The sequence below is a fragment of the Triticum urartu genome, chromosome 6 (assembly GCF_003073215.2).
Source record: "Triticum urartu cultivar G1812 chromosome 6, Tu2.1, whole genome shotgun sequence".
NCBI classification, from domain to species: domain Eukaryota; kingdom Viridiplantae; phylum Streptophyta; class Magnoliopsida; order Poales; family Poaceae; genus Triticum; species Triticum urartu.
Window position 1 is genome coordinate 424,690,025 of NC_053027.1, and position 12,803 is coordinate 424,702,827.

Sequence of the window (12,803 nt, forward strand, 5' to 3'; positions counted from 1 at the left end):
GTGAGAGGGCCTGGGGGTGCGTGGCCGTCTCCATGGCGCTGGAAGAGAGCCTCAAGGGCGCGAGGCAGGCAGGGAGGAGGTGGCGGCCTCAGCGCGCGCCGTGCCCGCCTTCGCCTCTGCCTACTAGCAGAGGTTGAAGACGATTGGCACTGGCCAGCTGGGCTGGGCCGACTGGAGGAGCTGGGCCACTACAGTAACATGCCAGGTGGGCTTTGCCAGGTAGGTTCCTCTCTAATTCTGTTTCTGTTTTCTATTTATGTTATTTTGTTTTGATTTAGTTTATAACCCAAACCATTTTAATAAATCCTGAAAATAATTGTGGGCATTAAATGAATTATTACAGATGCCCTTAACTATTTTCAGAATTATTGGAGCATTTAAAAATATTAATAGTATTTAAAGGCCCCAATTCAAATACAATATGGGTTATTCAAAAATCCAGAATGGCCTAAAAGTATGTGCATCATTTTTGGCAGAGGTTTTCACCTTTATCAAAAATAATGAACTTTTCTAAAGGGCATTCTGGGTTCATTGAAAATATTTTTATTTTGATCCTAATTGCATTTCATTTAGTGCTAGGGCTTGTCATCCCCATTTCAAATTTTCTGAGTAAAGTAGACATGATGCAACACCATATGTTAGCACTAGGCATTACCAGAACTTGGGATGTGACAACGGGCAAGTGAAAGTAGTCTTTGATTGATCATTGGCTGATACAGGTATTTGAGAGAAACCAGAATAACCATCTAGAAAGCAAAAATGTGTATGTTTGGATAATCTTTCTAGCATTTGATCGATAAAAGGTAAGGGGTAATGATCTTTTTTAGTAGCTTTATTTAATTTGCGGAAATCAATTACCATCCTATTACCATCCTACCTCAGGAAGCTTTAGTATTTCCTTTCTAACCACTTCCTTCATCTTAGGATTCCACCGTCTTTGATGACCACAAACTGGTTTGGCATCTTCCTCCAAATTTATTTTGTGTTGACATAGAGTGGGACTAATGCCATTAAGATCATCAAGAGTATATCCAATAGCAGCACGGTGCTTCTTCAGAGTTTTCAATAATCTCTGTTCTTCATGCTCTGAAAGGTTAGCACTAATAATAACAGGATATATCTTTTTCTCATCAAGATAAGCATATTTAAGAGTATTAGGTAACGGTTTAAGCTCAAACACGGGATCACCCTTGGGTGGAGGAGGATCCCCTAGGATTTCAACAGGCAAATTGTGTTTCAGGATGGGTTCCTGTTTAAAGAATACTTCATCTATTTCCCTTCTTTCATTCATAAACATATCATTTTCATGGTCTAGCATATATTGTTCTAAAGGATCACTAGGAGGTACGGCAATAGAAGCAAGACCAATAATTTCATCTTTACTAGGCAATTCCTCTTCACGGTGTTGTCTACGAAATATAGAAAAGTTGAACTCATGAGACATATCACCCAAACCAATAGTAACAACATCCTTTTTGCAGTCTATCATAGCATTAGCAGTGTTCATGAAGGGTCTACCAAAAATAATGGGACAAAAGCTATCTTGTGGGGAGCCAAGAACAAGAAAATCATTAGGATATTAAGTTTTCCCACACAAGACTTCAACATCTCTGACAATTCTCATTAGTGAAATAGTATCTCTATTGGCAAGTTTAATTGTGACATCAATATCTTCTAACTCAGCGGGTGCAATGTCATGCATAATTTCTTTGTATAAGTCAAAAGGTATTGCACTAGCACTAGCACCCATATCACATAAGCCATGATTACAATGATCTCCTATTTTAACAGAAATAACAGGCATGCCTACCACAGGCGTATGTATCTTTAGCACAAGGTTTGGCAATTCTAGTGGTTTTGATTACAGAAATGAATAACCTGCCCATCAATATTATCAGCCAAGAGATCTTTAACAATAGCAATATTAGGTTCAACTTTAATTTGTTTAGGAGGTGTATAGGTTCTAATATTGCTTTTACGAACCAGAGTTGAAGCTTTAGCATGATCTTTTATCCTAACAAGGAAATGTGGTTTCTCAACATAAGAAGTAGGAACAATATGATCATTATAAGTGATAGTCTTTTCTTCAACTTTAATAGGTGCAGATACTTTTACTTCTATGGGAGGATGATATTTAAACCACTTCTCCTTAGGGAGATCGATATGAGCAGCAAAAGATTCACAGAAAGAGGCTACTATCTCAGAGTCAAGTCCATATTTAGTGTCAAATTTATGGAAAACATCGGTATCCATAAAAGTTTTAACACAATCATACTTAGGTGTCATACCTGACTCCTTACCTTCGTCGAGGTCCCAATCTTCAGAGTTGCGTTTAATTCTTTCCAATAAATCCCATTTGAATTCAATAGTCTTCATCATAAAAGAGCCAACACAAGAAGTATCGAGCATGGTGCGATTGTTATCAGAAAGCTGAGCATAAATTTTTTGAATAATCATTTCTCTTGAGAGCTCATGATTGGGGCATGAATATAACATTGATTTAAGACTCCCCCTAGCTTGAGCGATGCTTTCTCCTTCGCGAGGCCAGAAATTATATATATAATTGCGATCACGATGAACAAGATGCATAGGATAAAACTTCTGATGAAATTCCAATTTCAATCGTTTGGAGTTCCATGACCCGGTATCATCACATAGCCTATACCATGTCAATGCATCTCCCTTCAAATATAAAGGGAAGACCTTCTTCTTAATAACATCTCCACACACACCTGCAAGCTTAATTAATCCACAAACTTCATCCACATATATTGGGTGCTCATCAGGATGCTTTGTTCCATCTCCCGCAAAAGGATTAGCTAGCAGTTTTTCTAACATACCCGAAGGAATTTCAAAGCAGACATTTTCATTTTCAGTAGGTTCAGTAGGTTGAGGGGCAACTCTTTGCTCTACTATTCAGGGTGAAGATACCCCGAACAAGCCCCTCAGAGGATTACTTTCCATAGTAACAAGTGACAGTAAATTTTAGCACACTATATAAATTTTTCCTTACCAAATTCCACCTACCAAAGGCGCTTCACGCCCTGGCAATGGCGCCAGAAAAGAGTCTTGATGACCCACAAGTATAGGGGATCTATCGTAGTCCTTTCGATTAGTAAGAGGGTCGAACCCAACGAGGAGCAAAAGGAAATGATAAGCAGTTTTCAGCAAGGCATTCTCTGCGAGCACTGAAATTATAGGTAACAGATAGTTTTGTGATAAGATAATTGGTAACGAGCAACAAGTAAGAAAAGTAAATAAAGTGCAGCAAGGTGGCCCAATCCTTTTTGTAGAAAAGGACAAGCCTGGACAAGTTCTTATATAGAGAAAATCGCTCCCGAGGACACATGGGAATATCATCAAGCTAGGTTTCATCACGATCATATGATTCGCATTCGATACTTTGATAATTTGGTATGTGGGTGGACCGGTGCTTGGGTGCTGCCCTTACTTGGACATGCATCCCACTTATGATTAACCTCTATTGCAAGCATCCGGAACTACAACAAAAGTATTAAGGTAAACCTAACCATAACATGAAACATATGGATCCAAATCAGCCCCTTACGAAGCAACGCATAAACTAGGGTTTAAGATTCTGTCACTCTAGCAACCCATCATCTACTTATTAATTCCCAATGACTTCCTCTAGGCCCAAATAATGGTGAAGTGTCATGTAGTCAAGGTTCACATAACACCACTAGAGGAGAGACAACATACATCTCATCAAAATATCGAACGAATACCAAATTCACATGACTACTAATAGCAAGACTTCTCCCATGTCCTCAGGAACAAACATAACTACTCACAAAGCATATTCATGTTCATAATCAGAGGGGTATTAATATGCATATAGGATCTGAACATATGATCTTCCACCAAGTAAACTAACTAGCATCAACTACAAGGAGTAATCAACACTACTAGCAACCCACAGGTACCAATCCCAGACTTAGAGACAAGAATTGGATACAAGAGATGAACTAGGGTTTTGAGAGGAGATGGTGTTGGTGAAGATGTTGATGGAGATTGCCCTCTCCCGATGAGAGGAGCGTTGGTGATGATGATGGCGATGATTTCCCCCTCTCGGAGGGAAGTTTCCCTGGCAGAACAGCTCCGCCAGAGCCCTAGATTGGTTCCGCCAAGGTTCCGCCTCGTGGCGGCGGAGTCTCATCCGGAAAGATGGCTTATGATTTTTTCCTCATCGAAAGACTCCTTATAGAAGAAGATGGGCATCGGAGGGCCACCATGGGACCCACGAGGTAGGGGGCGTGCCCTGGGGGTAGGGCGCGCCCCTCACCCTCGTGGGCAGGGTGTGGCCCCCCTCAGGAACTTCTTGCGCTCATTATTTTTTATATATTCTGAAAATGACTTCCGTGAAGTTTCAGGAATTTTGGAGCTGTGTAGAATAGGTCTCTAATATTTGCTCCTTTTCCAGCCTAGAATCCCAGCTGCCGAGATTCTACCTCTTTATGTAAACCTTGTAAAATAAGAGAGAATAGGCATAAGTATTGTGACATAATGTGTAATAACAGCCCATTATGCAATAAATATCGATATAAAAGCATGATGCAAAATGGACGTATCAACTCCCCCAAGCTTATACCTCGCTTGTCCTCAAGCGGAAGCCGAAATCGAAAAATATGTCCACATGTTTAGAGATAGAGGTGTCGATAAAAATAAAATATGGACATGAGGGCATCATGATCATTCTTAGAACAACAACTTATATAATTCTTGTCATATGATCTCTTATGCTAGAGTAACAATTCAATCACAATTTCAAGTATGAATCATAAACTTCATTAAAAACTAACAAACTACAATCTCAGACATTGGAGCAATTGCAATTTATCATAACATAGAAAGTGTCAATATATAAGAGCTTTTCAGCAAGTCCACATACTCAACTATCATATAGTCTTTCACAATTGCTAACACTCACGCAATACTTATGGGTATGGAGTTTTAATCGGACATAGAGAAAGATAGGGGCTTATAATTTTGCCTCCCAACGTTTTACCTCAAGGGTAATGTCAACAATAATAGTTCATGAAAACTCACATCCATTTAGCCATATATACCAGGATCTTTCCAACATGTTGTGCTTGCCAAAAGATAAAATGTAAAAAGGAACGGTGAAGATCACCATGACTCTTATGTAAGGTAGGAGATAAAGGTAAAAGATAGGCCCTTCGTAGAGGGAAGCAGAGGTTGTCATGCGCTTTTATGGTTGGATGCACAAAATCTTAATGCGAAAGAACATCACTTTATATTGCCACTTGTGATATGGATCTTTATTATGCAGTCCGTCGCTTTTATTTCTTCCATATCACACGGTCGTATAAAGCTTATTTTCTCCCACACTAATAAGTCATACATATTTAGAGAGCAATTTTTATTGCTTGCACCGATGACAACTTACTTGGAGGATCTTACTCAATCCATAGGTAGGTATGGTGGACTCTCATGGAAAAACTAGGTTTAGGGATGTTTGGAAGCACAAGTAGTATCTCCACTTGGTGTGATGAATTTGGCTAGAATGAGGGGGAAAGGCAAGCTCAGTCATGTTGGATGATCCATGACAATATAATTTATCTCAGATGTAAGAAAACATAACCCATTATGTTGTCTTCCTTATCCAATGTCAACTCTTTCGCATGTCATATTTTAATGAGTGCTCACAATCATAAAAGATGTCCAAGATAGTATATTTATATGTGCAGACCTCTCTTTCTTTATTACTTCATATTAATTGCAACGATGACCAAAACTATGTTTGTCAACTCTTAACAACTTTTATTCATCATACTTTTTCGATGTGAGCTCATTACTCTCCATAAGATCCATATGATCTCTTTTATTTCTTTATCTTTTATTTTATTCACTCAATATCATGGCAAAATAATCAAGCCCTTGACTCAACACTAATCTTTACTATATATAGCTGACGGACTCGATTACATAGAAGGATCATAAAGCAAAACTCACAACTAGATCATAATAAAACTTTATTCTACTAGATCAAGATATTACCAAAAGGATTGAACTAAGAAAAACGGTAAATATAGAAGTGATGGTGATACAATACTGGGGCACTTCCCCAAGATTGGCAGTTGCCAAGGGGAGTGCCCATACCCATGTGATTATGTCTCCTTTGTTGGTGAAGAAGTTGATGGTTTTGTTGATGGCGTAGGCTTGTCGTCCTTCTTCCAAGGCATAGGCTCACCATCATAGAAGGATGATCAAGTCTCCTGAAACCTCAAATCTGCAGCCAAACCCATCCTCTTGAATCTATATTCATACTCATAGTTTTGATTTTGCAGGTCATAGATCTGGGCTTGGAGGTGCTCGATTTTTCTCATGAAGCTTGAAGATGGCCTCCCCAATGTCCTTGACGTCCAGCTTGTGGTTGTTGGTGAACTCCGTGATCATAATGTGATTGGAATCGAGTCCACGCCCCACCATCTCCTGACACTTGAAAACTTCTTGCTCTAATGCCTCGAGACTTGCCTCCGTGCTTCCGGTCTTCCTTGGTCCCTCAACATAGTGGATGTGCGACAACCCCTCAAGCATCTCAATGGTTTGAGGGTGTTGCAGCACTTCCTCGAGGTAGGGGTTGATGACCTTCTCGAAGAACTGGTCCTTGGGGGTCCTTGAAGACGACATGACAACCTGGATCTGTCAGAAAAACAGCTCGAAACAAAGACAGGAGGTTTTTGCGTGATACGGTGGTCAAAACCTTCAGGAGGTTATATAATGATTTTTTACCAACCAAAATACGTGTCGTGTAAGAAAACGAAGTCCGGAGAGCACACGAGGTGCCCACGAGGTAGGGGCGCGCGCCCAGGGGAGTAGGGCGCGCCCTCCACCCTCGTGGAGCCCTCGTGTCCTTCCCGGACTGCTTCTTATTTTTCTATTTTTCTAAATATTCCAAAATAGAGAAAAATTGCCATTAGAACTGTTTTGGAGTTAGTTTACTTACGTATCACATACCTATTCCTTTTCGGAGTCTGAAACGTTCTGGAAAGTGTCCCTTATTTATTCCTCCGGGGTTACGGTTTCAATAACATTGGTTTCAACATTTATAGGATTATCTGAGATATAATGTTTAATTCTTTGACTGTTCACCACCTTCGGATTTGTGCCTTCGAAGTTGTTGATTTTTATGGCACCGGAACGATAGACCTCCTCAATAACGTAAGGACCTTCCCATTTAGAGGGAAGTTTTCCTGCAAAAAATCTTAAACGAGAGTTGTATAGTAATACATAATCACCTACATTAAACTCACGCTTTTGTATTCTTTTGTCATGCCATCTTTTAACTTTTTCTTTAAACAACTTGGCATTTTCATAGGCTTGGGTTCTCCATTCATCAAGTGAGCTAATATCAAATAACCTCTTCTCACCAGCAAGTTTGAAATCATAATTGAGCTTCTTTAATAGCCCAATATGCCTTATGTTCTAGTTCTAGAGGTAAGTGACATGCTTTTCCATAAACCATTTTATACGGAGACATGCCCATAGGATTTTTATATGCAGTTCTATAGGCCCATAATACATCATTAAGTTTCTTGGACCAATTCTTCCTGGATCTATTGATAGTCTTTTGCAAAATTAATTTGAGCTCTCTATTACTTAGTTCTACTTGACCACTAGACTGCGAGTGATACGGAGATGCAATTCTATGATTAACATCATACTTAGCAAGCATTTTACGGAAAGCACCATGAATAAAATGTGAACCACCATCAGTCATTAAATATCTAGGGACTCCAAACCTCGGAAAAATAACTTCTTTAAGCATTTTAATAGAAGTGTTATGATCAGCACTACTAGTTGGAATAGCTTCTACCCACTTAGTAATGTAATCAACAACTAAAATGTGTGTATAACCATTAGAGGCAGGAAAAGGTCCCATATAATCAAAGCCCCAAACATCAAATGGTTCAATAACAAGTGAATAATTCATAGGCATTTCTTGACGTCTACTAATAGTACCAATTTTTGACATTCATCACAAGACAAGACAAACTTACGGGCATCCTTTAGGAGAGTAGGCCAATAAAAACCGGATTGCAATACCTTATGTGGAGATCTATCTCCAGCGTGGTGTCCACCATAAGCCTCGGAGTGACACTTGCGTAGGATCTGTTCTTGTTCATGCTCATGTACACAACGTCTAATAACACCATCTACTCCTTCTTTATAAAGGTGTGGGTCATCCCAAAAGTAATGTCTCAAATCATAGAAAAACCTTTTCTTTTGCTGATATGTGAAACTGGGTGGTATAAACTTAGAAACGATATAATTAGCATAATCAGCATACCATGGGGTAGTACGAGAAGCATCTATGGCATTTAATTGTTCATCGGCAAAGCTATCATCAATAGGTAGTGGGTCACCAAGCACATTTCTCTAGCCTAGACAAGTTGTCTGCAACGGGGTTCTCAGCTCCCTTTCTATCAATAATATGCAAATCAAATTCTTGTAGCAAGAGAACCCATCTAATAAGTCTAGGTTTAGCATCTTTCTTTTCCATAAGATATTTAATAGCAGCATGATCCGTGTGAATTGTTACTTTAGAATCAACAATATAAGGTCTGAACTTATCACAAGCAAATACAACTACTAAGAATTCTTTTTAAGTAGTAGCATAATTTCTCTGAGCATTGCCTAGAGTTTTACTAGCATATTGAATAACGTTTAATTTCTTATCAGCTCTTTGCCCTAGAACAACACCTACAGCATAATCACTAGCATCACACATAATTTCAAAGGGTAAATTCCAATCAGATGGCTGAACAATAGGTGCAGAGATCAATGCTTTCTTAAGTATTTCAAATGCTTCTACACAATCATCATCAAAGATAAATGGTATATCTTTTTGTAATAAATTAGTCAGAGGCCAAGAAATTTTTGAGAAGTCCTTAATGAACCTCCTATAAAAACCGGCATGACCAAGGAAACTTCTTATACCTTTGATGTCCTTGGGACATGGCATCTTTTCAATATCATCAACTTTAGCTTTATCAACTTCGATACCTCTTTCAGAAACTTTATGCCCCAAGACAATACAGTCATTAACCATAAAGTGGCACTTCTCCCAATTCAAGACAAGGTTAGTTTCTTCACATATCTGCAAAACTCGATCAAGGTTGCTTAAGCAATCATCAAAAGAGGATCCATAGACGGAGAAATCGTCTATGAAAACCTCACAAATCTTTTCACAAAAGTCAGAGAATATAGCCATCATGCATCTTTGAAAGGTAGCAGGTGCATTACATAAACCAAAAGGCATATGTCTCTAAGCAAAAGTACCAAAAGGGTGTCAGGACCCCGATTCCAAGTTACATCGATCTAGCCGGTAACACCTCATATCACTTTGCGGCCTCACGCACGGTAACCCACGGGTGTCGCCTTACCATGGCCCGGGACCGTTTGCGCCTTTTGGCTCACGTATATGATAGTGTCGCTAGCATCCATATGACAGAGAACCCAGGCCGACATGGCTAGTCGTGAACCCAAAGCGGCACAGACCTATGGAGACAGGCATACATGAATCACATCGAGCATGTCGGTCACTGGGCTAACAGGACTCCGGGAACCCGGGCTGTAGCAGGCTAGGCAAGACTCGGGATGTCACCGCGTGACATTTCCCCGAAGGGACAGACACAGGAACGAAGTGAAACACATGCCAGCCAGTCAAGTGATCTGAGCAGTAGTGCTGGGCTAGCAGGACTCTGGTGAACCGGGCTGTAGCGGACTACTATGGCTCAAGGAAGCACTAGACTACATTTCCCCATAAGAGATGCTGCCAAGGATAAACAACTAGATTGTCGGATCCCACACATACCAAGCATTTCAATCATACACACAATATGCTCGGTATGTGTAAATACAACATGGCATCACAACATAACTCTACGACTCGAAGTATTTATTCATTAGGCTCCGAGGAGCGAGATATGACAAACATGGGTCTTATGATCCAACATCCAGAGCATACAAGCAACAAGCACATGCGGAAGCTTAACTTGTCTGAGTACAGACAACTACAAATGAAGAAGGCTGAGAAGCCTGACTATCTACCAGATCCTGCCGAGGGCACAAGATCGTAGCTGAGGTATCAAGCTAAACGTCGAAGTCCAAGCGGAACTACTAGCGGGACTGAAGTCTCTCTGCAAAACATAAATTAAGCAAATGTGAGTACAAATGTACCCAGCAAGACTTACATCAGAACTAACCACATATGCATCGGTATCAATAAAGAGGGTGGTGGAGTTTAACTGCAGCAAGCCAGCTTTGACTTAGTGGCTAACCTGAACTACGACTGCAAGTAACTCTTTTGAGGTGGCGCACACGAGTCCACATATTCACCATTCAATACACCACTATGGATCCACTCCCGTCTCCCTACGAGAAGGCCATCCATAGCACTCACACTTATCTTGCGAGTTTTAGAGTATCCACTTTCACTTGTCTATGAACTGTTATAGGCAACCCAGAAGTCCATTACCGCGGACACGGCTATTCGAATAGATGATGTTAACCCTGCAGGGGTGTACTTCTTCACACACGCTCTCACCACTTACCATCATTTACACGACATGTACTCGGCAACCTTCAAGCGGAAGCCCAACGAGGGTGTCGGCCACGGCCTACCTAAACACTCAAGTCTCTAGTCCAGGTTTATCACCTATCCAGGTTCCATCCGCAGGGAGTCCGGCCAAGGTTTCCACATACGGCCCCGGACGATGTGTACAGGGTTTCAAGACACCAAACGGGCGCCCGGCATGCCCGGCCATGGTGTATCTACCGCATCATAGCCCACCCCTAGGGTCAGCGCTACGCACGGCCGCCAACACATATCCTATAAACACCAGAAACTAGTTGCAACTCCTGGACAGAGGACAAGGGTGATCAAGAAGCCGAGAGGGTCCATTGGTTTCGGGCCCAATGCGTGGTAGTAACTGTTTCATGGATCACAAACACTGAACTCAGTTCCTAAGGACGGTTTCAATGAGACAACCCACCATGTACTCCTACATGGCCTCTCACTGCTACCTTTACCAAATCGTGTTCACACACTTATCTCACACACAGTAGGACATGTTCATCACTGTTCCAATTCATCCCCGATGAATCAGACCTGACTCAACTCTAAGTAGTAGCAGGCATGACAAATAAGCATGAATGAGTAGGCACATCAGGGCTCAAACAACTCCTACTCATGCTAGTGGGTTTCATCTATTTACTGTGGCAATGACAGGTCATGCAGAGGAAAGGGGTTCAACTACCGCGACATGTAACAGTTGAATCGTTGTTGTCCTAATGCAGTAAAAGAGAGCAGGAGCGATAGAGTGGGATTGTATCGGAATGAACAAGGGTGTTTTACTTGCCTCGCACTTCTGAAGATATTATAGCTCTTCATCGGTGTCATCGAACCCATCGTCGAAACCACATCTATCGAGAGGGGACAAATACCGGCAACAGGAGAAAGAAACACAATCAATGCAATGCACAATATGATGCATGCTCATGACATGTCAATATGCTATGGTTTGAACTAATGCAACTAGCAACATGTTAAATGGGGTTGGTTTGAACCCTAGGTTCAAATTCAAACTCCATATGTGAGAGTTTAAATTCCATTTATATGAATTGGCCTAATCAGCAGCCATAAGTTGTTCTAACATGCATGAAAATGCCATAAACAGATTCCTTGAATTTTTCTGATAATTTTTCATATATAATTTATTTCATTTGGAGTTATGGTTGAATTTCTATGATTTTTAGAAGTTTAAATTGTTTTCTGGAATTTCCTGTATTATTTTAAATCCAGAAATTCCTTTACTGCGTCAGCACTACGTCATTATGACGTCAGCAGGTCAACAGGGCCGGTTAGAGTCAAACTTGACACATGGGACCCACCGGTCAGTGTCATTAGACTAACTAATTTTTGTTAGTCCTAATTCTAGGGTAATTAGCAGGGCGGGCCCACATGTCAGTGGCTCATCTAATTAGCTAAGTTAATTAACACTAACTAAACCTAACACTAATTAGACAGGCGCCTGGGCCCACATGTCAGTGGAGGTCAAACCCCTGGTCAACCGGGGCTAAACCACCGGCGTTTAGCCGCCGGCGATGACCAGACGCGGCGAAGGCTGCGGGAATGGGCTTTGGGGCCCCGTTCACAGCGTGGTTGGGCTCGTTCGAGAGCCCAGACCAGCGCGCGTCGGATGGTGGCGCCAGCCGGGCCTGGGGCGGCCGGAGGCGACGGCGGGGAGCTCGGCCGCGGCGTCCGGAGCTCGGGCGTGCTCGGGTTCAGCGCTGGGATGCACAACAGGGGCGTGGAGAGGGGCTACGGCCTCCTGGGAGTGTGGCAAACGCGGTGACGCGCTCGGTTTCGAGCCCGCGTGGCTGTGGCCACGACGACGGCATTGCCGGCGGAGCAGAGTGCTCGGGCTCGGTGGAGATGGCGGCTAGGGGGCGCAACCGAGGCGTAGAGGAGGGGGGTTAGTGGCAGGGGCTCACGGTGGATGGAGAGGTGGCCTCGGCGTGCTCGGGGAAGCACCGGAGCGAGCGGGGCGGCGAGAGGCATCTCCAGTGGACAAAGGTTGAAGAAGACCTCGAAGGCGACGCTGCAGGGCTTCCGGCGGGGCGTGGTTCGGTGAGGGGGTCGAGGACGACGTCGCGGAACTTGTGGGCACAACAGAGGGGCGAGGGGGTAACTGTGGCCGTGGTGGTTCTCGTCGGTGGCGGCGGCCGCGTTCGGTGGTGCGAGGGAGAGAGACGGG